The sequence below is a fragment of the Podarcis pityusensis genome, assembly GCF_964106645.2.
Source record: "Podarcis pityusensis genome assembly, chromosome: 11".
In the NCBI taxonomy this organism is placed as follows: Eukaryota; Metazoa; Chordata; class Lepidosauria; order Squamata; family Lacertidae; genus Podarcis; species Podarcis pityusensis.
The window spans coordinates 33,807,000-33,832,604 of NC_138036.1; the positions used below are offsets into that span (position 1 = coordinate 33,807,000).

At 46.5% G+C, this 25,605-nt stretch overlaps 1 long non-coding RNA gene across 5 annotated transcripts in view; it reads right to left on the reverse strand.

The window, feature by feature from the left end:
- LOC308458359 overlaps positions 1–25,605 on the reverse strand; it is a 121,261-nt gene that overhangs the window by 91,376 nt on the left and 4,280 nt on the right. The window contains exons 1-2 of one of the 5 annotated variants that reach the window (XR_013977274.1): positions 18,393–18,614; positions 4,016–4,064 (exon numbers count right to left, since the gene is read on the reverse strand). This is a non-coding gene — a long non-coding RNA (uncharacterized lncRNA). Of the gene's footprint in view, positions 1–4,015; positions 4,065–6,482; positions 8,026–12,326; positions 12,536–12,593; positions 12,725–18,392; positions 18,615–25,605 lie in introns of those variants that run through there. The other 4 variants (XR_013977275.1, XR_013977276.1, XR_013977277.1 and 1 more) reach the window with 4 other exon arrangements.

Genomic DNA, 25,605 nt, shown 5'->3' on the forward strand with positions numbered 1-25,605 from the left:
TGTCACGAGGAAGCTCAAGTACACCCGGAGCACGCGGGAGACCAAGGTAATGATGATGTCACGAGGAAGCTCAAGTACACCCGGTTATTGCCATGCATGAGCGATCAGCGATCTGCCCCCTCCGCGCCACGGGGAAGAGCGGCGGCGGCAGCAGCAGCGGCAGCAGCACCCTCGGAACACCATTCCTACTCTCCCAACCAGCACAGGATCGCCTTCTCTAGCGCTACCGGGAGGAGAGAGGGGGGGCGGGAAATATATATATATATTTATATATATATCGCGGCCTTTTACCTTCCCCGTTGCTAGCGCAGATCTCTCTAATATCCAAAGACTGGGAGGAATCTCTCTCTAAGGACAGATAAAAGCGTTTCAGGTCGGGGGAGGCGGGGAGCGGCATGGAAATAGGGCGGGGTGGGGAAAGGAGAGGAGAGGCGCCTTTGCCTGCATCTCTCTCTCTATCTCTCTCTCTTCTGGCAGACTCTGCATGTGCTGTGCAGGGAGATGTGTGTGACTGAGCCAGGCACTCGCGGCTCGCTGCTGCTGCTGCTGCTGCTGCGATGACTGCTTAAAGCAGGGCCTGCTTTCTGGGACTGGGAATCTACGCGCGTCTTTACGCAGCGCGAGCGGAGGTGCCATTGCATTGCTAATTCGCTCTGCCCGTCTGGCGCTTTGGAAATGGCTTCACTTCTCACTCCCTGCTCGGGGGCTACAAGCCCCTCTCCGCCAGTGCTACTTGCACCGTGGAGGTTGCACAACGCAGTTTACGCGCGCGGGGAGGGGGGGGGGCGAATGCTGCAAAGAGCAGGCTGCTCAAGCCTCGCTCCCTCTCTTCCTTTCCGAGCTGCTCTCTGTTTCCAGCAAATCCCCCTCTCCAACCGACGCGCGCTCCCGCTCGCCCTTTTCACACATAGCGCATTTCTCCCGTCTTTCCCTTGACCCTTCCCAGCTCTGGACAGCGCAGCGCAAGCGAACATGCGGCTTTCCTTTCCAATTTTAATGCACCCGTTTCATTTGAAGATGTGTCCAAACACAGCGAAAATGTACTCTGGGTTGTTTTTCAAACTTCCTACCGCTGCTGATGGCAATGGCAATGGCAAGCAATATGCCCAGGGAAGCCCTCCATCCTGAAAGGTTCATAAACACCCTGTTCAGCTTCTCCCCATTCCCCTAACCTCCCAGCAGGCATTCAGAAAGGGGCATAAGGGGCATTACCCTGTGAATTCCTGCTATAGAATTTGGACAGGGAGATTTTATATATTCTTCCCAGTGTAAAGTGCAAACATTACAGGCCCTCGTGATTATATGGGAAACAATGAATCTCACGGCAGAGAGCTGCGCTGTTTACTGATCAAATTAATAAATGCACTTCAACCGCTTGGCAGTTTATATTTAAACATTCAGCAGAGCTATGTCTGCCCCCACACTCCAAAAGGAACCAGGAGTCCTGCTGTTGCATAGTATGTTAAGGGCAAAAGGAAACAATATATACTATACTGTTCAATATAGTCCAGGATTGTTTAGAGGACAGTCTTCAGAGTGCATTTTAAAAAGGCATATTTCCTACAATGTGCCATACCTGCATGAGTTAGCATTTATTTTCTCCTTCACATATAAAAAAGGCAACATTTGTGTATTTGTGTGTGCTGGCGCGCCTGTGTGCGATACCTACGTGTATGTGCACTCCACACCCACACACCAACCACAACCAGCCATCATCACCATATTAACGTGTTTGCATTATACTTGTGTGTTTTCCAGGGTATCTAACCTGCATGCCTGTCACTACCCTGAAGGGCGAAATCTGTGGGGTTTTGTGGAGCGAGACATGTCTACTTTCCCAATGTCTACTTTCAATACTCGAAATTAGACTTGTCAACGGCTAAAGATGAATGCTGCCATATATACAGGCAAAAGGAAAGCAAAATAAAGTAATGGCAAGGCAAAGTCCCCGATTAATTGATTGAAATGATTCCTAGGTTGATGCTACCTATAAATGTTCCAAAAACAAAGCACCTTCACAACTGACGATGCACTCAAGCCACAACTGTTTTCATTCAGTGTTCTCCCTGTATTGTTAATTATGCATCGTGAAATGCCATAGTCAGGTAAACCATGCTTACGGCGTCAGTGTCATGTTATATAAGACGACACGAGAAGGCCATGCCTCTGTTTTTCCACAGACAGAACAAAATGGTGAGGATTCCTATGTACAGTGCAGCGAGCTGCGCTTTTTTTTTAACCAAATGAGGCTGCATAGGTACCAGCGGCATTAGTGAGTTGAGCAGCAATATGTATAAAGACACACGTTTATTCTGATGGTCTGTAGAAGTCTAATGAGCTTCTTTGAATTGGCAGCTACACAGAACAAAGCCCTGCCCCCCCCCCCACTTTATTTCGCAGTAGCTAGAGGCAGCAGTGCGAGTGATCGGGCATGTGCTATAACAGACCAGGCTTATGAGCTGATGCATTAAAATCAGAGACAAGAACATTCAGATAACGTGAGGTCTCTCTGGGCATGCTATACACATTGGCATATATACACGTGTGTACACGCGCCTGAATGCGTTTAAAATGAAGTTGGCTAAGGAGGCAAGCCTTGGCTCTTATTTATTTTGACGCTGCCTTCAGGATCCATTGAATTCAGTGGGACTTTTGCTACTATTCACCTCCTGCACTTAAAAGGAGAATGACTTGTTTTCCTCTATCAGTTACCACGTAGATCAAGAAACACACCTGTGTCGTTTTGCAGATCGATAGCCTTTGGAGCCCTCATGACGTGAAAACAGCCAACGTCACAAGGATGACCTTGCTGATCATTAAACACAGAAAGGATCGCCCTCCCTGCTTCTCCTTTGCTTTGCAGGTGTCTAGGAAATCCACACGTTATTCTAAATATCTTCACATGGAAGAATTATCAGTTGCTTTCAATGGGATTTCCAATTACGTGTGTTTAAGACTAAGGTGTTGTTAAGGCAGCGTAGAAAACCCCTGACGTCTCTGAATGTCTACAGTGCCTATGAATCAATTGTTCTCTCCAGGTATTCTTTACAATTCCGTATGTCCGTAAAATAAACCGCATTTGGTTAAGCAGGAGATGCAGCCTTTGGCAATGCTAAACTGCCCACACCGCCATGTTGCTGGGTTTTGTTTTGTTTTTCATTATAGGCATTTCCAGTAAGTGGGTTAGCCTTATTTTAAAATAAAAATTCACCGAGAACGATGGAATCGCCATTTTAAAGCAATCTGCGTTATTTGAAAGATCCTGAACTCTAACTAGGCTCTCTAATAAATGGCCTGTAGATTTGGATGTGATTGCCATGCTTGTTTTCTAATCTCTTTATGGGTCTCCAGATGGTTGTGACGTAAAGGCGGAGAATCCTGCAAGGGGTTCCTTTGGAATAAACAAGCGCTGTTAACCTGAGAGTGGATCTTATCTGTTGCACCTCCTACGAACCAAAATTCTGCTTTCGGGACAAGTCCTCCGGTTTCATGGTAGGGAAGGGGGTGTCTATATAGGAAGCCCACTAGGCTCCCATGAAAGGATGCCCATAATCCCGAGACTGAAGAGCACACACTCCAATCCCTGATTCTTCGATAATTCACTTACAGCTCAGTTCTGCACATGGCTACTAAAAAGTAAGTCCAATTGAATTCAATGGAACTTACTCCCAGGAAACTGGATTGCAGCCTTAAACGTAAACTGCAATCCTCTCTTTGGAGCCCCGTGTAAAGTCATTTTATTCCTCGAATCTGCATGCCCCAAGAAGTCTCGTTGTACCTGCTTGGCTTTTTATTGCAATCCTGATATTGGTTTCTGTACCTACTGTACCTTCCACAAACAATATATTTACGACCATATGTCTGCGGTATTGCCACACCTAATATCCAGGGCGCGAAAGGTAAAGGGTCTGAAAATGTCTCTCAGAGGCAAATGTTTTGCTATTTTTTTGTGCTGTTGCTTATTCGGCAGCCACGTACATTTCTTAATTTAATCATTAGGTTTAAAAGGGATTACCTTTATGTGCTGATTGTCACTCCATTTGATGGTCGCTTTCTGTCTGGCTCTGAAAAATAGACAAAAAGAGAGAGAGGCGAACGATCATTTAAAAATAAATATTTATGTTTATTCATGGATTGTGCTAGTGCATTCTGATTCAAGGCCTGTATAGCAGCAGCAGCAGCAGATCAGCCAATCCACTGAATCCTAGAGGCAAAATCCTCCAGGAAGTTCTCCTGCGCAACCCCCATGAAAATTAATGTGTTGGGGTAGGGCATTATCCTGCTGCCTGCACCAGCTCTGGTCATGAGGGCTGCTCAGGAGAACTTCTTGATGGACTGTGACCCGTGGCTCCAAACTGCATTTTCCAAAGAGCTGCTAATATTATTTTCTTAAGATGAATCTATATACTGAACAGGAAAAGAAAACCAGGGGTGTATGTTCTCTTCTGGTGTCAGAAGACTTAAATATTTCATTTTAGATATATATGTATATATCCTCAGTGGTAAACTGGGATAGAAAGCCCAGAATATGAGAGAAGGGAGGCTGAATTTCTAAACTGAGATTATAAGAATAGCTTGATTTGTGGGGTGGGAGGCAGGGAAGGCAGAGGCGTCTGTATTTACATGCTGTAGGCTGCCAGTTGCTTAATAAAGGTCGGAGGCTCCACCTAGCCTCCACTTTCAAAATATGCAAAACGCTCTCTCTCTCTCTGGGTTTTCAAGCCTCGCAGGTTCAGATCGCGGCTGGCTTCATGGAGCTGCTTGGCTCTAAACAGACTCAGGCTGCTTACAGATTTACTCAAAGAAGAGCAGTGCTCGTGTATGTATTCCTTCTCGCCACCGCCACCCCCACTCCACCCCTCTTCTTTGCATCACAGGATGGTGTTAATCACCTCAGCCAAAAAGGGAGGGGGGAGAGAAAGGGGGTGTCTTAATGCTACTCCCAATCAATCACGTGTGTTTAAAAAATAAAAAAGGACGAGGAGAAGCACTATTTGCTCTTTTCCCTGAATATACTGGGTATCCTTCTTCAGTCTCCTCTGCCACCTTTTTTTTTTTTTTAAATGAGCCCTCTTGCATAAATACATGGTTCTCGACTTTGTTCCGCGCTGGAGCTGGCGAACTGGGTGTGCTTAGAGTGAGTAGCATTCAAGGTGGATGGGAGGAGAGAGCGTGAAGGCGAAACTCCACCGGCTTAATAGCAACCTGTGCTTTGGATGCTCCAAGACTCCGGCAGCTCAGCGAAGCCAGGCAATCTGGGAGTTAGGCCGATCTAGAACCCAACGCTAGCTGAACCGGCTCAAATCCAAGGGCGACATCGACTCCAAAACCTATCACCTAAGTCGGTCTACGACGCAAACCTGTGTGTGTGTCTGCTTAAGGCAAGCCCCATTGATTTACTCCCAAGTAAGCTTGTACAGGATTTGGGCCTTAAATGACTTGTGCATGGAGCTGTTCGCAACTCTCCCAAGCTATCACACTCCTCGCAGACGCTCTCGAACCCACAACCTGAGCGTCTCATTCAGAACTAGCAAAACCAATGAAAACGTTGCCAAGACTTCTAATCTACACCTCGAAAGCTCCTTGCAAACAATGCCAAGGTAAATAAATCCACACACACTTGCGAGGCAAATTCACGTTGCCATAAATTTAATTACACTACTTTCTTTATAAATTTGGCAGTCCAAGTAGGGAATGAGTTTCAAATTAGGAATTCATTAGACATATTATTTCACCAGTCATGCCTATTTGAAGTTACAGAAAGAACTGCTTCTCTAGATGTAAGACACGACAACAACAGCTCTCCTCACTCTTTTCAACCCTCATGCAAGTAAATAGTATACCTTTCAATTGGTATAGCCACAAAAGTCCAAGTTGAGGGGATCAAAGGGAGGTGCTAGGTCGGGAAGTTTGGATCTAAATACATTGTGAGAAAACGCCTCCCTTGCACCCTTCTCTAAAATAAGCAAATGTGCAGCCAGAGTTACCAATTTCACCGAACACTTTCTCTTCCCATTTTTCACTGTTCTCTCTCTCTTCCTCCCCCCTCCTTCGCTGTCAATCTGTGTGCTAATTAATAGTCCCCTCGTCCCGAGGAAGTGCCTGCAACGCCAACAGGTTTCATATCACACGTCCAAAATCATCAGAAGCTCTCCGGTTAACCCATAAAGCTCTCCACTTCTGTTGATCTTCCTCCTAGGTTCCAGGGAAAGTCAATGGGAGCTCTAACAATGCAACCTGTTCAATGAAGCAACTATCTAACTCTTCCTCATTCTAGCCCTGAACCTGACACAGACACCGATAGAGTTCACGTTCAGAGTAACACACACACACACACACACACACACACACAGAGCTCATGAATCAGATGAACAACTGTAGCATAAAGTTCTCGCATAGTCCACACTTTCTCTCCCTTCCCAGTTTCCCCACATTTAGTTTATAAAGAAGGCTAGTCGTGAGAAGTCGGCAGATATACTTACTTTTTCTCGTTTCTTCTCGTTCCAACAGATTGGGGGGGGGAGGGAGGGGGGAAGGACAGTCTGATCCTAGATCTTAGGTGAATGTGGTGGAATCTTCGGCAAGCAACAAGGATTCCTTAGCCAAAACTTTTAAATCGCAGAAAGCAGTTTCAAAGTCTCCCAAGATTCGGATCATCCCTTTCGTCATCTCTATTTATAACTGGCTTTTTAAAGTTCCATCGTAGAACACTTGCTCGACTGGATTCTAAAATGGGTCCTTTTCCATCCAGAGGGGGGTGAGAATGAAGAGGGGATTTAAACAAACAGTTTTCTTTTCCCAATACAGCTTGCACAAAGCGCCAGAGTAGAAAGTGAAGTATTGTATGTGTGAGCCACTCTGCAAGTTTTTTTAAAAAAAACGGGGGCGGGGGGGTTGGCGAGGTCTAGCCCAGCCCTCTCTGGAAAGGAGGACGTGCTCTGAAATTCAACCAGTTTCCCCAACGCTTTTGTTTCTCGCGAACTGAAGCCCTATTGTTCGTCCATTGCCACGGTCTTTTTCAATCCCTGCTATACGTTATGCGTTGCCAGAGATAATGAATTTGCACCAAACCCTCTCCCAGCCCTTTTCTGACAGACGGAACAAATTAGAAATGTCTAGCCTAAACGGGAGCAATGGCTACATTTCCCTGTGGTGGAAGAGCAGGGAAATATGCATTTCTGCGTGGAATTCTTCTTTTCTTTTTTAAAAACTGCCTTTGCATCAAGAGCCCGCCTTTAAAAGCAAAACAAAAAACTTTTCACTTTCACAATTTTTCTTTTTAATGTTTCCTTCCGAAGAATAGAGTTGCTCTCTATGCCTTCCTTCCTGCCTTCCTTCCCTTCTCACTCCTTTTCTTTCTTTCTTCAATTCTTGAGGCAACCGAGCTATTGTGAGTTTAAGCTGTTGCCTTCTTCTCTGCAAAACACTCATGGCCATCTGAGTTTTTTGTAAACTTGCTCCGTGCTCTTCCGCGGTAGGTCAGGACTCTGTCGAACACTTGGGCTGCCTGGGCTGCCGGTACTTCAACATCGGCTTTCTTTTCCTTTTCTTAAACGCTTTTTAGGTAAAAGCCAACGGCACCAGGCTGCTCGAGTTGATGTCTTCGGCGCAGAAGGATCTGAAAGGGCACCCGTCCTCCTTGCTCACAGAGGCTGGCAAGAGAATGAGCCCTAGTTCGGTTCATTTGGAAGAACGCGGGTGCAGGTTGCGCCCTATACACGCGTTTCAGTGCAATAGGATGCGAGCGAGCGCGTGTGCGTCTGTGTCCTAGGACACGGGTGTAGGGCTGCGCAACGGAGAAGGCTAGCCCCTTGTGTGATTTCGGGTGCTCAGAGTGCATACAGGAATACTGACTTGTGAGTATGGCCAGGGTGTGCTGGGGCGTTGCTAAGGATTCCGCGCCTTGGGAGAGAAGCGCTTCGGTTGGTGCGTCTCCTTCCCGACGAGGTTTGCATGTGGACACGTTTCCCCAGCAGCAGGGCTGCGTCTGAGAGGCCGTTGGGTGTCGCTTGTAGGTGTGTCGCGAGATGTCCACAGCTGCGTGTTGGAGACATGTGTCTGGGATAGAGAGGGGGGAAGCTTGCAGGGGTGGAGCCAGGCGAAGGGAGGGGGCACAGATTCAAATGAGCATCTCGTATGGAAATATGGGCTGCCGGGAGGTGGGGGGGGGGGGGGACGGGGAAGCCGTTAATGAGAAACCCAAGGAGGGAGAGGCGCCGTCTGAAAGCACAGACCTTTCTGCTCTGGCAGCAACTTTCCCGCCAAATGTAGCCTAAGGAGAGGCTGTCACTCGTGTTCTCGTCAATGGCTGCCATTGCCTCCTCTTTACACACCCACCACGGCAGGAGTATTCTGGCTGTTGCTTAGCTGCCTGCCCCAGCCTAATAAAGAGCGGAGAAAGAACACATTATTCGGGGGATAGATATATCTGTATCTCACACAGGGGCACCTCTCTCTGTAGCAAGCAGAGACAGAATGTTCCATGGGCTACGTATTGCTCTCCTGCACAATACGGAGCCCAAATAGCTTCTAACTGTCAAGGCTGCCTCGATATTTTAATACAGGTGAATCACTGGATGGAGGATTAAGGGGAAGGTGCTCGTTTGCCTCTTCGGCTGTCTTATACCTTTCCAAAAGGCCCTGGCAGAATCGGAAGCAATGCCATGGTGGACCACGTCGAAAGGATGGTTTGCGGGTTGGATGGTGGAAAGGGAGCCAGGTGACGCTGACTGAAGAGGGTCTTCATCCCCTCTCTCAAAAAAACCCAAAGCTGGATAGGCTCCAAGTATAGGGCCATCCTCGAGAAAACTCGACCTAGCGCTTGCGAATCAAATAATACTATTGTTGTGTTTAACAAGAACGAGAAGGGATGACAGGCGAGGGGACGGGGAAAGCAAGATTTCCAGACATCCTTCTCACCTCCACCACGCCGCACACCACTTCTTTAGCTCCTTTTTCTTCCAAAAATAAAAAAGTCCAGTGCAGAATTGACTGCAGGAATCCGGGTTATCCTTACATTCAGTCTCTGGCTGCAAACCAGAATACAGTAAAGCCAAAAGAAGACCATGTTCAAGGTTGACTTCGGCATCTGAGCCCGCAGAAAAACTGTATGATGATCAGGTTGAATTGCCAAAGGTTACAAGTTCACAGGTGATCTAGCTACACCCTTGTGCTTTTCTTAGTCGTCCTCGCCTTTCTCTTTTTCTTCCTTCATACATATAGGGGCCATGAATGTCTCCTCTCTCCCTCTTCTCTTTCACACTCTTTCTTCCTCCTCCTCCTCTTTGTGTACATACGTGCCATCGGCATTCCCTTCACACTGCAAAACAACACCACTGTACTACGCAACACACGTAAGCTGGCGTGGTGAGTGGCACATACATAGCTGGCTATGGTCCTTCTCTGAAGCCCCTGATCTTCTGGAGAGGAGAAGCAGTCGCTGCACCCCCACTTTTGTATCACCACTTCAGAGAGCTGTGCATTGGGAGGATGAGGAGAGAAAAATAGGTCTACTGGGGACATCTCCCCTACATGCATGCACACACACACACACACACACACACACACACACACACGTTGCATTTGCTTTCTTGTTATCAAGAGAGGGAATATATTGGGAGGCGGAGGGGTTATGCAAATGTTTATTTTGTTAGAGGGAGATGCTGCCAGGCTCGCACAGTGCTGTACAAGGAGGCAGAGAGAGCTGGCGATATCTGACTAGGAGTCTTCGCCGGGTCTTCGGCTGTCTCTTTGCATCTTCCGGTCGTCTCCGCCGTTTCTGTTTGCACAGAAACGCATCTCGCATCTCCCTCTCCCCCCCCCCTCTCTCTCTCCCTCCTCCTCCTCCTCTCTCCCCCGTTTCTGTCGCTCTCCTCCCTCCTTCTCCGCTTTCCCTCATCCCAGCTTCACGTTCAAGGTTTAGCAGCGAGGTCACGTCCATTGACGTCAGCTCGAGTCTTACTGTACGTCCGGCTACATTTACATACATCAAGGAAATTAGGGCATTAAAAAAATATGCAAATCCTGCCGCTTGAAGAAGAGACTGTAGATTCCCGGAGCGATCGCCTCCTTTCATTGAAGATTTTAATTAAAGGAACGCAAAAAAAGAAGAAGATGATGAAGAAGGGCGGGGGTGGGAGAGAGAAAAAGCTGAGCTCACCAAAGCAAGCCTTTCGTCCTAAAACAACAGCAGCAGCAGCAGCAACTGCCCCCCTCTCCAAAAAAACCAAACCAAACCAAACAAGCAAAAGCCCAAATGGCCAAGATCTGCTAAAACATGGGGGGATGAGATTCCTGCCGATCGGCTCCTGGCGCCAACCGAGGGAGCCGGCCTGCGCGCAGCGCTGCTGGGAGAAGAAGCCGCAGAAGCCGAGCAGGTTACCCGGAGGCTCCGGCACAGCCCAGACGTCTCTCTCTCTCTGCATAATCAACGCTGCGCCATTCTGCTCTCCTCCTCCTCCTGCTGCTGCTCCGGTTGGCTCCAGCGGGTATTATTTTTCATACTGATGCATATGTAAAGGTAGATTTGCATTTTTTAAACATTTACTGGAAGTTACGGTCTTTGGATTGCCTTTCTCTCTCTTTTCTTTTCTTTATAGAAACAAAACATTTTTTAAAAATAATATTTTTTGTTTGTTTATGGTTTGGCAATACCTCTGTTCTGCCGTGTCGCTGCTCTATAGATGCAATTTTGCTCCCTGATTCTTCCTTTTCCGTAGGGCTTACAAAATATGTACCGACATTGTTCCTAACGCAATTTTTTTCAAGCGTCAGGAGCCTCTTTAAAAAATAAAAAAGAGGAGAGGTCGGTTGGTTGGATTTCTATATTAAAAAATATAATATATACTTGCATGTTATGTTGATCGACGATAATGGCAGCAACCGGAGATTCAAAAGTTTGATTAGTAACCTCATCATGAGCAATATAATAAAATAGAGGGCGGAGCAAAACCGAAGCTTGCATAATAGGGACAGTTTAAAGTGCTGTAGGCTGCCTTGTATGAACATTTATTTCTGCTTTGGCTCCGGGAACCTTTAATTTTCAAATACGCTCTTTAAAAATGTGCCCAGACCCAGGTGAGGGAGAGCTTTATCTAAGGAAGACATTTTCAACCATGTTGTATGTTCTATCTTAGCTGCGGTACATTAGTAATGTATTGCATTTCGTTTAAAACTTGCTTGGCTTAAAGCCAAGCACCGCTTTACTGAGCGACAATGCATTTGATATGCTGTTTCAAATCAGTGTCTATTATGCGAATGCTTTTCTGTTTGCTCGAAAGCCGAGGGGCCTAGATCTACCTTAAAATATTAGGTTATTTGAGAGACATTTTATTTGGAGTTCGGTGTTTTTTGTTTTTAAATAGTTCGATCCTGTTTACAAATAAAACATTTCCTTCACCCTCTCCCTGTAATCTATATACGTCTTTAAAATAACGCAGGGTTCACACCCAAAAGAACAATGAACGCACACTTACATCACATACCTATTTAAAGCCAAGTAAGCCAAAGCACATGCATAGGTAATTAGGCACAGCATGAATGACTTACCTGCACACAGGCATAGGGTGAAAGTTAACTCTCCTCAAAGCCAGCCATGCATATGTTTTGAGAAAGGCTCAGGAGAGCAATTTTTCGTTTTTGTGGTATGCAGCATCTATTTCCCCGAGCTGCTCACTTTAGTTCTTTGAGCAGTCTTATGGCATGTTCAGCCCTACCTCCATCTCCAGTTTTACGTGCCCTACACTAAAGTGCTCATATGATATGTCACCCAATAAAAAGTGGTCAGATGGCGACACGTAAAACATTAAAGGGGGGCACCAGACACTCTTCCTCCATTAGGTTAGTTCTTACCTATATATATACATAGAGAGAGCGCGCAACAATACATTTAGGTGAGTATGCTCGCCACATGCCATATATATATGCCATATATATATATATATATATACTCAGCTATATATAGAGACAGCCTATATATATATGGCTCCAGCAACAGCACCGACTGCCAGTCGACTTGGCCATTTACATAGAACATTGGGGACACCTCGCTGATTGAGACAATCCCAACCTCCTCGAGTGACTAATTAAACCACGTGAACCATCTGAGCTGGCTATAGCTCTAGTCCTGCAGAGATCTAAAGAGGATCGCCGCACACGAAGGATACATACGGGGGAGTAAAATATGTGTCCATTCAAGGAGCAGATCTGTTATCGCAGGCATCTGCTTGGGCGTCTACCCCATGCCTACAAGTGCTCTCTCTCTCTCTCTCTCTCTCGCACACACACACACCTCGATCTAGGTGTCTTTATCATGCTTAAGTCCCTACCGAGGTCCGTGCGATGTCTTGCTTCCTGCTAACCCCAGCTCTCTCCCGTTCCCGCTGGCTCCTGCTACCCTGGGGTCGACGGCTCCGTGGATGCTGTCGCTGCAAGAAAGGTGCAGAGTGGCGTCCGCTGCCTTCGGTGCCCGTGCTCTGTCCGAGCTTAGCTACTAGCTGCTAGTCGGGAACCCACTCCAACACACAAGCACACACACACACAGGCACACACGCGCGCGCCCCACACACCTCCGCCCCCTGCCCTGCTAAAATTACCATATGGAGGCCGAGTCCCTGCGAATCGCAGCACCAGCGGGCGGCGTTTGAATGAGCCTCGCAATCTGCACAAATCCCAACTCCTTCGCACGCTGCTCTCGCTGTGAAGGCCACTTCCACGGCCCTCCTGCATCTCGCAGCCCCTCCCCTCTTCTCCTCGTCTCCCTCTTCGCCCCCACCCACCCCATCCCACCCCACCCACAGCACCTCAAGTGCCTGGGCCCCAGGGAGATCAAGGGACAGCTGCCTCGTCTTGTGCCACATGCCACGAAAACGCGAACCATGACGGCGCGAACAATAAGTAGCGAGTCGCCCACGACCACCATTATATCGTATCGCACATTGCTCTGGTTTAGGATTGCACCCCAAATACACTGCGATGCCCATGGGTAAACGTTAGATAACGACCGCCCCATTCATAATAACCCCTCGTGCCAAGTCTTATATAGCCAAGGACCACTGTTTTCATAATTTAAGCACTGGGTCAGAAAAACAGAAAATGCTCCAAATAATATTTTCTCCGTTTCAATTTAGTGAGATCTCTAAAACCAAAAAGCAAATTCATTGCTTTTATCTTTCTCGAGGTCCTCCGCCCTTTAAACCTGCAATACGTATTCGCAAGACACGTTCGATATGATGAGACACGTATAGAAACACTTCACGTATGAAAACGTGCAATTTTTAGGATTCTTTAGATTTTGCAGAGTGGGAGGGTGTGGTATATAGATCTGGAAGCAGAACTTTAAAAACAACAACAACAACCACAACCACAGCACATTCGTAGCTCACAGCGATGTTTGCATGCTTTTAAGAACAATTTCCACTGAAATGAGATACATTCCGAATGAAAATGCACTATGCCAATCATCTCCAATTTAGCTTAACATTTCTCTCACGAATCCTCCCCCACCCCCCTTTTCAATTCATAAATTGAGATCGAGTCTTGTGTAAAAGGCACGGTTAAAACACCTCGTGGGGGGATAAGAATTCTTCCTGAAAGATTACAAAATAAATAAAATCCCAGTCCAGCCTCCTGTTTATTAATAATCTCGTGCATGACATCTCAAGGCAGGAGGCAAGAGGAGATGGGGGTAGAGCTTTTAATAGTCTGGAAATGAATATGGATTTCAGATAATTGAGAACTAGTTTTCCGTAGAGGATGAGGACTGGGGAAAGGTGTGTGTGGGTGTGTGGGTGTAGATGTGGGCAAAGCTCTTTGTTATAAAAGCATTTAGATGAGTCAATAACACTGAGAGCATTCAACACGGTTAAGGTCAGGCTCACATGCGTAAAGTAGCCAACGCGGATTTGATTGCAGCCCAACATTTCCAGAAGAAGCGTCAGCCCACATATTCCCCCAGTAGCAGAGTAGTTTTATTATCTGAATCTGGGTAGGGTTTTTTAATTATGGTTACTTCTCCCTAATTCAGCACCGGGTTTTTTAATTTAAAAAATTCTAAAATCTGATGTGATCTGTTATTTCCTTGGTTTCTCATAAGGCCCTTTTCTCTCTCTTACCAATTGGCTGGTTGGCTGGAAGGAGGCAGCGATTATATTGTGCAGAGACCAAGTTAAAATCTGGATGTAGATGGCGCACGGGGTGGGGGCGGACGGTGATCCCCGACACTGGATTTCTCTCGCTCGGCCCATCCATTGCTTGTGCCCATTTAAGTAGAGGAAGAGGCCTTCCAGAAAATGCCTCAGCTAAACGGACACAACTTTCGCGCGCCCCGTCCTGGTAGGATGGTCAAGTGCGAGAGGTGAGCCAGTGCTGTCTGTCACTTTGAGGCTATTTGCAGCCTTAATGGATCCCTGGAGGGAAAGGACCAGGCAGAGCATTCCTTGCCCCTGAATGGCTCTTGGCTACCCTATTCTGGCCAGCGGGGGGACAGCGACACCTACTGGCTGCCCACACAAATCCAAAGGGTGGTGGGAAGGATGGAGGGGGCGAGTGTATTTGAATAAAAGAAGCGTTTAAACAGCTAAGATCGCGCTAGTCTCCCTGATATAACATCTTCAACAAAGAGGGGGGAAAGTGGGGGTGGGGAACCCAGCACTTGTATTTAACACCTTCGCAACTAGATTTCAGCCACTCTTAAAATTCCAGGAAACACAGCCCTAGCACAATCATCCAAATAGATAGCATAGATAGAGAGATATAACCACAAATAACCACCAACGCTCAGGGAGACTCAATGGACTGTAATCGTGCAATACTGGGTCTTCCAGAACTAGTCTTCCCTGGGGAAGCAAGTAAACGAATCAAAACTCCAAGCTAGACCACTGAACGCTGACAATCCTCTTCTTTAAACGATAATCATAAAGGATTAGGTTAATCCGAAATTAGAAAGCAATTAGAAATCCTTAACTGGGCTCTCTTACGAAGGCAGGAAAGGACGCCGTGGATGCGCAGAGCCGGGAGCACTGACTGCCCACAGAGCTCGCCTGCCTCGCTCCTTCCCCGTCGCCAGGCCCGCGATCTGGCCAGGTAGACCCTCTGCCGCTGCTCCAGATGGCTGGGGAAGGGGGGGGGGGAGGGAGGAGCGACTTTCCCCTTTAAAAATATATTTCCCCTGAGGGCTTTTTGAATGTATGATGACTTCTTAGCTCGCTGACAGAGGCGGCACTGTTTCACTAGGCCGAGGAAGGTAGCATTAAGGGACAGTATCTTCCCGCTCTCTGCTAGGAGGCAACTTCGAGGTTCCCTCGTTGGATCTTTTTGAGCGCCCCACCACCACCCCGAAAAAAAAGGGTCGAGCTCGTCTTTGAAAGGGGAATCCTTAATTTTAGGGACAGAAAGAGCAGCGAAGTAATTGGGTAGACAAAAGGAGGCTTATAATAATACACAGGACTTGCAGCAGGTAGCTGAGTACCTATGCTTGGAACAAGAAGCCATTTCGCTCGTATCTTTATTTCAGCAGTTAATTAAGCGTGTGCGTGTGTTTAAGAGAGAGCGAGAAAGTATATATTATGTCTTGGACACCTATTCATAAATAAATCTTTTTCATTTATTCTTTCCTTTTTTACACCTAGGGCCATTAAAATAAATAAATAAAAGAAACAGGTATAGGAGAAAATTAAGTTTTCTTGCAGCCGCAGCGAGCTGGGTGGGTCAATTTTTATTTTTATTTTTATTTGCGGTTCTTCTTGTTGTTTGTTCTTGCATGTCAAAGGCTGGAGTCCTCGGCAGTCTTACTAGGAAGTAAGTACCACTGAAAGCGGTCCAATGTACTTCCGAGGAAACACGCGCAGCGTTGCGGCACATGTATTTAAACGTGGATTTCTCCACCCGTTATAGGACACTGAATTTCCTAGAATAAGGCTAGGGCGTCATTTAACCGCAATTCTCCAAGGCAGATGTAGTGCCAATACGTGCTTTTACTCCCTTCTGGACATACCTAAACATACTGACTTGGCCCGCGGGGGGGGGGGGGGGAGAAATGAAAACGGTTGCAGTTGTTCTCGGCCTGGTCCACAACACAGTCCCAAGCAATCCTATGCACTGGAGCTGATCAAGTCTGGTGTCTGCCATAGAGCGCAAACTGATTTAAATGCAACAATTTCGGCTTAGCTTGGTTGTGTGGATCAGACTGACTCAGTCCTTTCCTTCCCCTCCTTTCTAGTAAGTGTAGAAAACTGCTGTTGCTATGCTTGCTTTTAAAACAAAATAACAATGGCAATGGCAATATCATTCGGGAATTAGCGAATGCAGTTATTGTAATATGCTATACACACATTAAATTAAAAACCCACTTGCGAATGTTTAAAATAAAAGACTGGTCTTTCCCTCACATTTTAGGTATTTTAGCACTACCAGATTGCAACTCCTTTCTTAATTGCTTGCACGAATCCTTAAACGGAGAGAACGGTTTCCAGACAATTTATACATTTCCTCTCTTGTTTTTAAGATACAGATTGAACAAGGAAACGCAGGTTAGTCAGTGGCACTACGAATCGGCCTGACCTTTTGTCCTAAAATGTCATCTTCAAAATCCACTCCCCCCGCCCCGACCCCAATCTGGTCGTCTTCTGTCCACGCTTTTTGAGTGCTAATCAATGAAAGGAAACAAGCCGATTAGCCCAGAGCTGACAGTGTGCAGAGCTCTCTCTGCTGGCGCTAGTTCTGGAGATGCGGTGGGCCTATTGCATAACTCCCTGGGAGTGGCCGGCTCTGCAGCCATTTTCAAAAGGTTCCCCCTCCCCTCCCCATCCTCATTAAAACATCTTTGCACAGTCCGCCCCAGAAAAAAAAAGTCAATTCCCAGGCTAAATTCTGCCAACAAAATTTGGCACACCAATCTACTTATCAGCTAATCCAGAATACTTGAGGCTGCATCCCGATCGCAAGCACGCCCATTTGGAAGTAAATTCCCTTAAAGGTCAACCGGGCCTCTGATTGGTATTACAGCATTATAGTAACTATTAAATTTGTTTGGCCTGGCATCTGGGAGCACATTTTCTGACAAGTTCAGCTGGAAGTGTATCAGCCACTGCCGAATATGTTTGGAGCTGCACTTAAACGAAAATAAAGACAGAACTCCTAAACTGATGCCTTTGGTTAACTGGCCTGTGGATCGCAGTCTTCCACAGCCCAGTTAAGACAAAACAATTTGATTTCTCAGCCAATCATCATCCCTTAGGAGATCCACAGGTCTATCAACAAAGCAGAAAACAGAAAAGAATTAATATTTAGAATTAATATGGAGCAGAGAGATCAGTCCGGCTTAAAGCTAATATCTGAACTGAGGATAGATTTATAATAGTATATTTTATGCAAGAGCTAATGCGGGGTGGTTCAATGGAACCCGCTTGGCGGCCAGCTCTCTTTGCTCAAGAGTTTCCAAGAGCTGGATGAAGCTGGAGGCCTTTGGTAATGGTTTGTCTGCTTGCTCCCAGTGCCAGGCCCCGCTGGTGGGGAAGCCAGGACCCAAACCAGGCGAGAACTGGTCTCCTTTTCCAGGAAGCCAATTGTCTTCACACCTGTGAGCCAACAAGTGCCAACCTTTCCAGCGTCACAGCAAACGACATTCCCCCCGCAAACAACACGCCCTGAGAAATAGCCTCCTCCTCCTCCTGTTTCTTTCTTTTTAAAATAAAGAAAGAAATTGGTCTCGAACACCGCCTGGCCTTTTCGAAGGGCTGTCATGCCACCTCAGATCCCCCTGCCTCGGGGGTAAGTGCGTCACTTCCATCCCTGACCCCAGAAATGGCAATAAATGCCCACAGAAATTCCCAAAAGGCCACGGGAGTTCAGTTTGGTAGAGTTTTTTTGTTTTAACCCTATAGGTAGGTTGCCACCTGATGATCGAACTTCGGGATCTATTTGTATTCGCGTTAGCACGAGTATTTATCCCCTCCCTCTTCTGCAGAAACAGCTTCGTTAACAGCAAAGAAATGGAAAGGCGCTCACATTCGCTCGGGAAGAAGCGAATAATAATAGTACAGTAATGGTAAAATAATGTCAGCCAGCTAGTCCTCAGCGTTCTAAAGTCCCCGCCCCCTCGGGGATTCTAGAGCGGCTGAGCGGAGCTCTTGCCTCAAGGGTGCAAAGCGCAGGAAGGAAAGGAGCGGGAGATGGCGACCCGCCGCTACTCCGCTTCGCCCCTCTTCTCCGGCGCTGCTGAAATAGTAGGCGTCCCGTCGCCGCCGCTCCCTCTCTCCCTTCTATCTCACCCTCACGAGTTTCCCCTCAGGAGCCTGGAGAAGGACGCCGAGTCTTGCTCGGGCTGGCGCCACAGCAGGGCGAAAGGGTTCGCTTCCCGCCTCCGCTCGCTCTCCCTCCAGCTCCCCGTAACTCACCTCAGCAGCGGCCCTATGAGCGGCGCAGGCGTCGGCCAAGGCGCTCTCCCGAGCTGGCGGCCTTCGCAGGCGTCTCCTCAGCGCCTCTCTCGACGGCACCCCGCCCCCCTGCGCTTATACTTGTGACTGACTTTTGCGAACCGAGCGCTGTTCATTCAGCTCGAGCCAAGAGCCCGTGTGCGTGTGTGTGTGTGTGCGCGCGCGCCTGAAAGAGAGCGATGTGGAGCGGCTAGGGGAGGTGGCTTTGGGGCTGCCCCTTAACTGGGCTGCTGGGACGCGACGCCCCCTCCGTAGCTCCCCTCCCCTCCAGGACCAAATAGCTCTTGCGGAAGGGCGGGGCGGGGTGGGGGAGAGAGGGGAAACCGGGCAAGGCGCCTCAGCCGGCCAATTTTAACGCAGGCGCGAGGATTCGGGAAGCCACTGGAAGCATCCGGTCCTGTTTGACGAAACCTCAAAGCACCAGCGCCTAGTGCCAGAAGGGGCTGTGACACATGTCCTTCGTGGAAGTCGGCTGCTCAAGTCCCACTGAAATAACGGGACTTACTGTCAAGTCAACGTATTTGGGATTGGGGGCCTTTAAAATGGAGGTCAGGCTGGCAGCAGGCAGTGGCGGGCTCTTCCCGCCAACAGCTCGCCTTCCGGCCCTTGTTTTTCCCACGATGCGTCCTGCGTTCTCAGGCAGCTTTCCTCAGTGAGGCGCGCCAAGAAACCCTTCGGACAGATTCGATTCCTTTTTCTCCCTACACCACAGCTTCCTATTTCAGTCTCTACCTTGTTTTTCTTTTTCAGGAAGTTTTTTTTTATAAGAACAACCCCCCTCCATCTTTTTAGACTCGGTCTCTTCCCTCAGGCCAAATTGCCTAAAACTCTCCCTGTTAGTCTGTGTGAGCGAAACCAACGGGAATCCGCCTCAGGGACCAAACCAGCCTGGCGTCGCGTTTCTCATTCCCTCAGGGTTTTTTCTCCACTACAGGCGAGGCTGCTTCGAATCTGAGGGCGGCGTCGCGCAGCTCCTGCCTAGACTCGCGTCTCCCGCCTTCTCCACACACACCTTCGCCTCCATATCCTGCCCATGCCGACATTTCCCCTGGGCGAGCTCTCTCTTTCTCTCAGCCTGGGGATCTTTATCGCCTGAAGAACTGGGTTCGAGAGAAGGGATCCTCGCCTGAGTAGCGAACGTGTAGTAATAATATGCGTAATAGCACAGTCGTGTTGCGGGAGATAGCCTAGTCGTCCCCCACTCCTAGCTCATTTCAGCCCCGGATTTATTTTGCGCATAAACTAGATTCCTTTCTCGTTCCAGAGCAGACAACCTGCCGAGAGACATTCCCCGAGCCGCCTGCTTCAAGGAGCGCGCGTTTTTCAGACTCCCCCCCCCCCCCGTGTCCCCCAGACTTGCTCTGGACCTGTTTTAGGTAGGAGGGTCTTCGGGCGAGTCTGTGAGCCCTGAGAAGACCCATTCGCCACCTTTCTTCTCTATCCTGGAGGGAACCAAATGGGTGGCGGGGGAGGGGGGAGAGAGATGAATGGGTCTCTCCCAATTTTAACCCGGGAACAGCCTCAGAAGCGGGAGACTGGTTTCTCGCGGATGTGGCCAGTTCAGCTTGAGGGCCGGATCGGAGCCTGAAGGATGAAGGAAACCATCGCTTCGAAGGCTGGCGTTGTGCTCCTAACACGTCCGCTTAGTAGCGCCCTTCTCCTTCCCATGGATGTAGCCAATCAAATAAATCAATTAAAAATAATAATTAACTAACTAACTAACTAACTGAGGTTCTCCCCCCCCCCCCAACAAAGGACCTAGCTACGCCTATGCTCCTTCCACTGCCTCGACTGCTGCATCCTTGAAAGAGGAATGTGGCATTAAACTCGAGAAGTTCACCTAGGATCGCAGAATTAGCCGTTTCCCTGAAAGGAAAGGTGTGTACGCAAGACAAATGTCAAAGATTCGCACTGTATCCTAAGGATTTCTTGTGCGCACAGGTTGATCTCTGAATGGAATTTCGTTTTCTCTCTTCCTCTCTCTCTCTCACTTTTAGAAAGCAGGCACAAAAGCCTCGCCATTGTAGACACGCTAATTGCCTTTTTGATTTTCTGCATGAACTGAAAGTGAGCGGTGCTTCTACAGAAGACTAATAGGCATTAAAAAAAAAAAAAAAATACCTGCGCGCGCGCACACACACAACACGGTACAGCTTACATTAGTTGACTCAGGCCTCCTTGAAAATAACCCCCTTTCTGCAGTTGTAATTGTTACATCTACAGCAGTCTGTCCACAGTTTACACAAGATCCGATGCAGCGGGATAATCCTCTCCTCTTTTAATGCAAACTCTGCCCCAGTATGATTGGGCAGATAATATTTAACTGGTGCGCCGAGCACAAGGGGGAGACGGTGGCTGGCATGAAGTTATGTAAGCGGTATTATGTGCCGGAGCGAGGGCTGCGTAAATAGAGATGTGAACACGTGCATGATGGGAGATATGACGATGTGCTTTACATTCAAATTCTAAACATATTTACACGGGTGGGGTGGGGTTTAAATGGATTTTACTTTCAGGCAAACGTGCGTAGAATTGCAGCTTTAGTATTTCCGTCGTCTTGGATTGAGTTAGTGAATTCGCCTGCCTCAAATTATAGAGTGGCATTTACAAGACACTGTATTGAAGAACTTCGTCCCTGGTCCTAAACGCAAGGCTTGGAAGTAAGTGTTAAATCAATGCGACTTCCAAGTTGTGTGTATAAAGACAGAATTGTTAAAGTCGAGAGAAATAAAATGTGTTTTCTTTTTATAAATGCCGTGAAACAAAATGGCTTTTTACTAGGAAGTCTCACAGACATATTTTAACAGAGACCATTTATAACAAACACGTGATTGGCACTTCCATCCTAAACACAGCTGGAAGTAATTCCTATTGATCTCAAGTACGTAGTTGTAATATAATATTATTTATTATGCCTATGAAATCTATTATTTATAAGCCCTCAAGGCACTTCATTTATTTTATCTGGTCAGTTAATCACATTTTAAGTCCCATTGATTTCAATGGGATGGATGTTCAGCCCGATCCTATGGTTGCTTACTCTGAAGTAAGTTCTATTGTCTTCACTGAGGCTTATTCCTAAATGTACACAGGATTCCCGTTTATTGGGAATAAGTTCCATTGAACTGAATGGGACTTCAGAGCAGACATCCAGCCATAGGATCTCTCTATCAGGCATATGTTGTAATAACTCAATAATCTTTTACTAAAACATAAAGCTCCCCTATAACCTTATACAGTTGTTTCTTAGTGCCGTGGTCCTAACACGTTCCAGATATCCCCCTACCCTATTTTATTCGTTTTATACCACTGATATGTCAAACTTGCGCTGCAGTTCTATTACCTGTGAGTAAACCCACTGGCTACAATGGCACTCGTTGCATTGTGCAGTAATCCAAAAGCCAACTAGCTCTTTTTTAAAGGAAGCTGCAGCTGCATTATTTCTCCAACATTGCCTGGGAGCCGGCTGAGCTTAACAAATGCAATCTGATTCTATCTATGGATATCTGATGCCAGCCCCAAGTAAATTGTCCATCGCCATATTGGCTTACCTAGGGCTGCTCCAAATGAGTTAATGCCTGAATGAAAACCGGGAACCAACACGCCCCGCTTTAACCAGCAGGTTAAAACTACCGCGTAAGCGCTATTCAAACGATGACTAATCAGAACGCCTTCCAGGTAATGGCGCTTGAAGGATGGCGCGCTTTCGGTGCGCTATCTAGAGTGCATCCTGCAAATCCGAATTCTTGTTGTTACTCAGCTACAGAATAGAGTGGTTCGCCTCATTCAATCCGATATACAGCAAACCAGTTAAACCTAACCCTTCCTTTTAATCAGATTAGCACCTTAATCCTAGATGTATTTATTTAGTGGAGAGTTAGGCGGATTTGAGAAGCAGTTACTTGCAGGTAATCATATTTAGGACTCTGGAACGTGGTTGGGGCAGGAGGCGGAATTTAAAACCAGATTTGGGAGAGGGTGTAAAGTTCTAGTCCTCAATGCATTACTTGGAAATTAATCCAGTGTCAAGACAATCTCCTTTTAAATACAGTGGTACCTCAGGTTACATACGCTTCAGGTTACATACCCTTCAGGTTACAGACTCCGCTAACCCAGAAATATTACCTCGGGTTAAGAACTTTGCTTCAGGATGAGAACAGAAATCACGTGGCGGCGGCGCAGCAGCAGCGGGAGGCCCCATTAGCTAAAGTGGTGCTTCAGGTTAAGAACAGTTTCAGGTTAGGAATGGACCTCCGGAACGAATTAAGTACGTAACCAGAGGTACCACTGTAATGTATTTAGGATCAAGGTACACATGTGGTTCTTTGGTGGAGGCTCGAAACATGCTTAAGCCCGCCCATTCCCCAGTCATATTTACTCAGATTTAAGTCCATTTCAGTCTCGCTTAGAAAGCAAGTCCTATGAGGTTAGTGGGGTTTCTAACAAGCGAACGAATTTCCAGTTGACCAGTACACCCTTCTTAAATTACTCGCTTTGCCGATCTGCCCCTCTCAGTAACTTTGACTTCTGTGCACTCTTGATGGTACTATTTATTATCTTGCGTGGGTCTAGTATCCCAATTACTACTCTTATTGATCCTTACTATTATTGCGAATCATTGCGGTTGCAAATCGTCACTGTGTCCTTATTTAGCATAGATTTCAGTCTTGCAGGGGGGAAAATGACTTACGTGCATTTCTTTGGCTTTGCCCCACGGTTTACTGTATCTACACACAAATAGGGCTATTGCATTCATGCCCTATTGGTCATCCCAGATACACCTAATTGGCCACGGGGGTGGGAAGCAGATGTTGGACTAGACAGACCATAGGTCTGATCCAGCAAGGGCTTTCAATGTACATGCTTTCAATGTACATTTCTCTCTTTCCCTCCCTCTCCCTCTCCCTCCCTCCCTCCCTCTCTCTCTCTCTCTCTCTCTCTCTCTGTGTGTGTGTGTGTGCCAGTCACCTGGAAAAGTATACTTTAGTCCAGGAAAGTTTGTGCCACAATAAATTCTTCAGGGTGCCACAACCCCCTCCCCGCCCTCTCTTTTAGAGAGATTCTGAACTCATTATACAATTGGTTTCATAAGAGGAGAAACTGCTTTGTTTGAAGATCGACCCACTGAGAAGTTCTCCTGCACAAGCCCTATTCATTTCTATGAGGCTTGCGATGAGAACATCCCAGTGGATTGTGTCTTAGGCCCTTAGTCTTCCACATAATCTGGTTAAGTTTAAATAGAATATGTATAATAAATGTGGCTTTATGCAAAGTGCAATTAATTATGTTTTTTAAATGTAGTGATATATTTTCTGCAGTAATATAATTTAAACATGTTCTCCAAAACATAAAGTTTTTAATGTCAAAACAAAACTGGGAACATCGTTTAAATTATATTTTGTAGCCAGATTTCACTAAATGAAAAGAAAATCAACTTAATGCGACTATGAGAAACTTCTGGAGAACAATCGTCTGCATATTGTTTTATAATGTGCCATAATCTGAAGCATGTAAAATTTCGGTCCATTATTATTCAAACCAGGAATTAGCAGAGTAATTTTTCCTTCTATTGTCCATAAAATTGCCAAATGACTAAATTAACTGACTTCATACTGTGGACCATCAATTACATGGTATATTTCATTCGGATGGAGTTCGAAATTACCTTTGTACTTTTTTATTTTTTAAAAAAATCCTTTTCTTTTCTTTTTCTTTTAGTATGAAACATTTCCCCAGTCTAAACGTTTGTTGTCAACTGTCAAAATAAAGCACAACCCGCTCCCCAAACCCACCCATTGTCAAAAGCTCGGGTACAGTCTTGTCAGGACTAAACTGCCTTAAATGAAACTGGAAGCAACCTGGTCTGTCAACTGCAGACTGCATCCTCAGTGATCTATGGGGGTACCATTATTAGTGCTTTAGGGACTCTCATAAACTATTTCTGATAAACCTCACTAATTCTCATACAGCTTTGTTTAAAGTTAATAGATCTGAGTTACAGCTGGGCTTTATGATATTATTATTAGTATTAGTATTAGTAGTAGTAGTAGTAGTAGTAGTAGTAGTATACCGCCCTCAGTCCATAGATCTCAGGCGGTTTATATGTAAATAAACCAAATACCAGACAAACTGGAATCTGACATGAGGTCTTTATTTTAGAAACCTTGGTGTAACTTTGCAGTATGTAACAGACACTAAGTCTGATCCCAGACCTCAGGGCTACAAGATCCTGCCCAATCTGCGTGTCGTGTTTCGTATTGTCCTTCCTCGTCGCCCCGCCCTCCCATTGCTTTGTGTAACTCGAAACTCGTGCGGAGAACTCGAAGGTTTGCTCATCATTTTTGTGACATTTCGGTTGATCCTAATAAATATATTGCCCAGCTCTGGATTTTGAGGTTTTTTGTTTTTCTTATGGACCAACACCTTAGTTGTTTACGTCCCCCACCCTTCGTTCCTAAACAGTTTCACTAAAATAAGTAGCTGGCTTCTTCTGGGCTACAGTTGCATCCACGAACCAGTCTAGGAGGAACATCTTGGTCACGGTGCAGAGATGGAGAAAACATCTCACTGATTTCACTTGAACTGAAAACAAACTGCTTACATAGCTACCCGCGACAACCTTAACCCGATTTATCAGTTAAACCGAAGAATTAGGATTAACATCGATCAGGTCCCATTGTAGCAGAATGATTATACCCAACCACACAGGCAATCATCGGCTTCAATGCATATGCTTCTGCCTAATGAGATTTTTGAGGTTCCTTGCCCCGCTGACTTCACATGCTACATTTATGTGATTATCTGGGGCTGTGTTTCTGGGGCTAGTCAGCTTAAACTCCCTAGGACTTTCTCAGAAGTAAATGGGTGCGAGCATCAAGGTGCAGGTCACACAACTTCTGTTGGTATCTCCTGCCTGCTTGGACGTCAGAGTTATTTGCTCAGAAGCAGAGGAGGTAGAGATGATGACCCAAACCTAATTGCTGATCAGATTTTTTAAAACCATTAACAAGGGTACACAATACTCAAAATTCTTTTTAAAATGGGGAAAACAAAAAAATATATATATTTGGTTACATCGGAGTAGAGAGCAGTAGAAAGATCTCCTGCGCAAGTCCCATTGGAATGAACGGAAGCTGCACAGGAAACTCCGCTCTTGAGTATTCACCGTATTTCA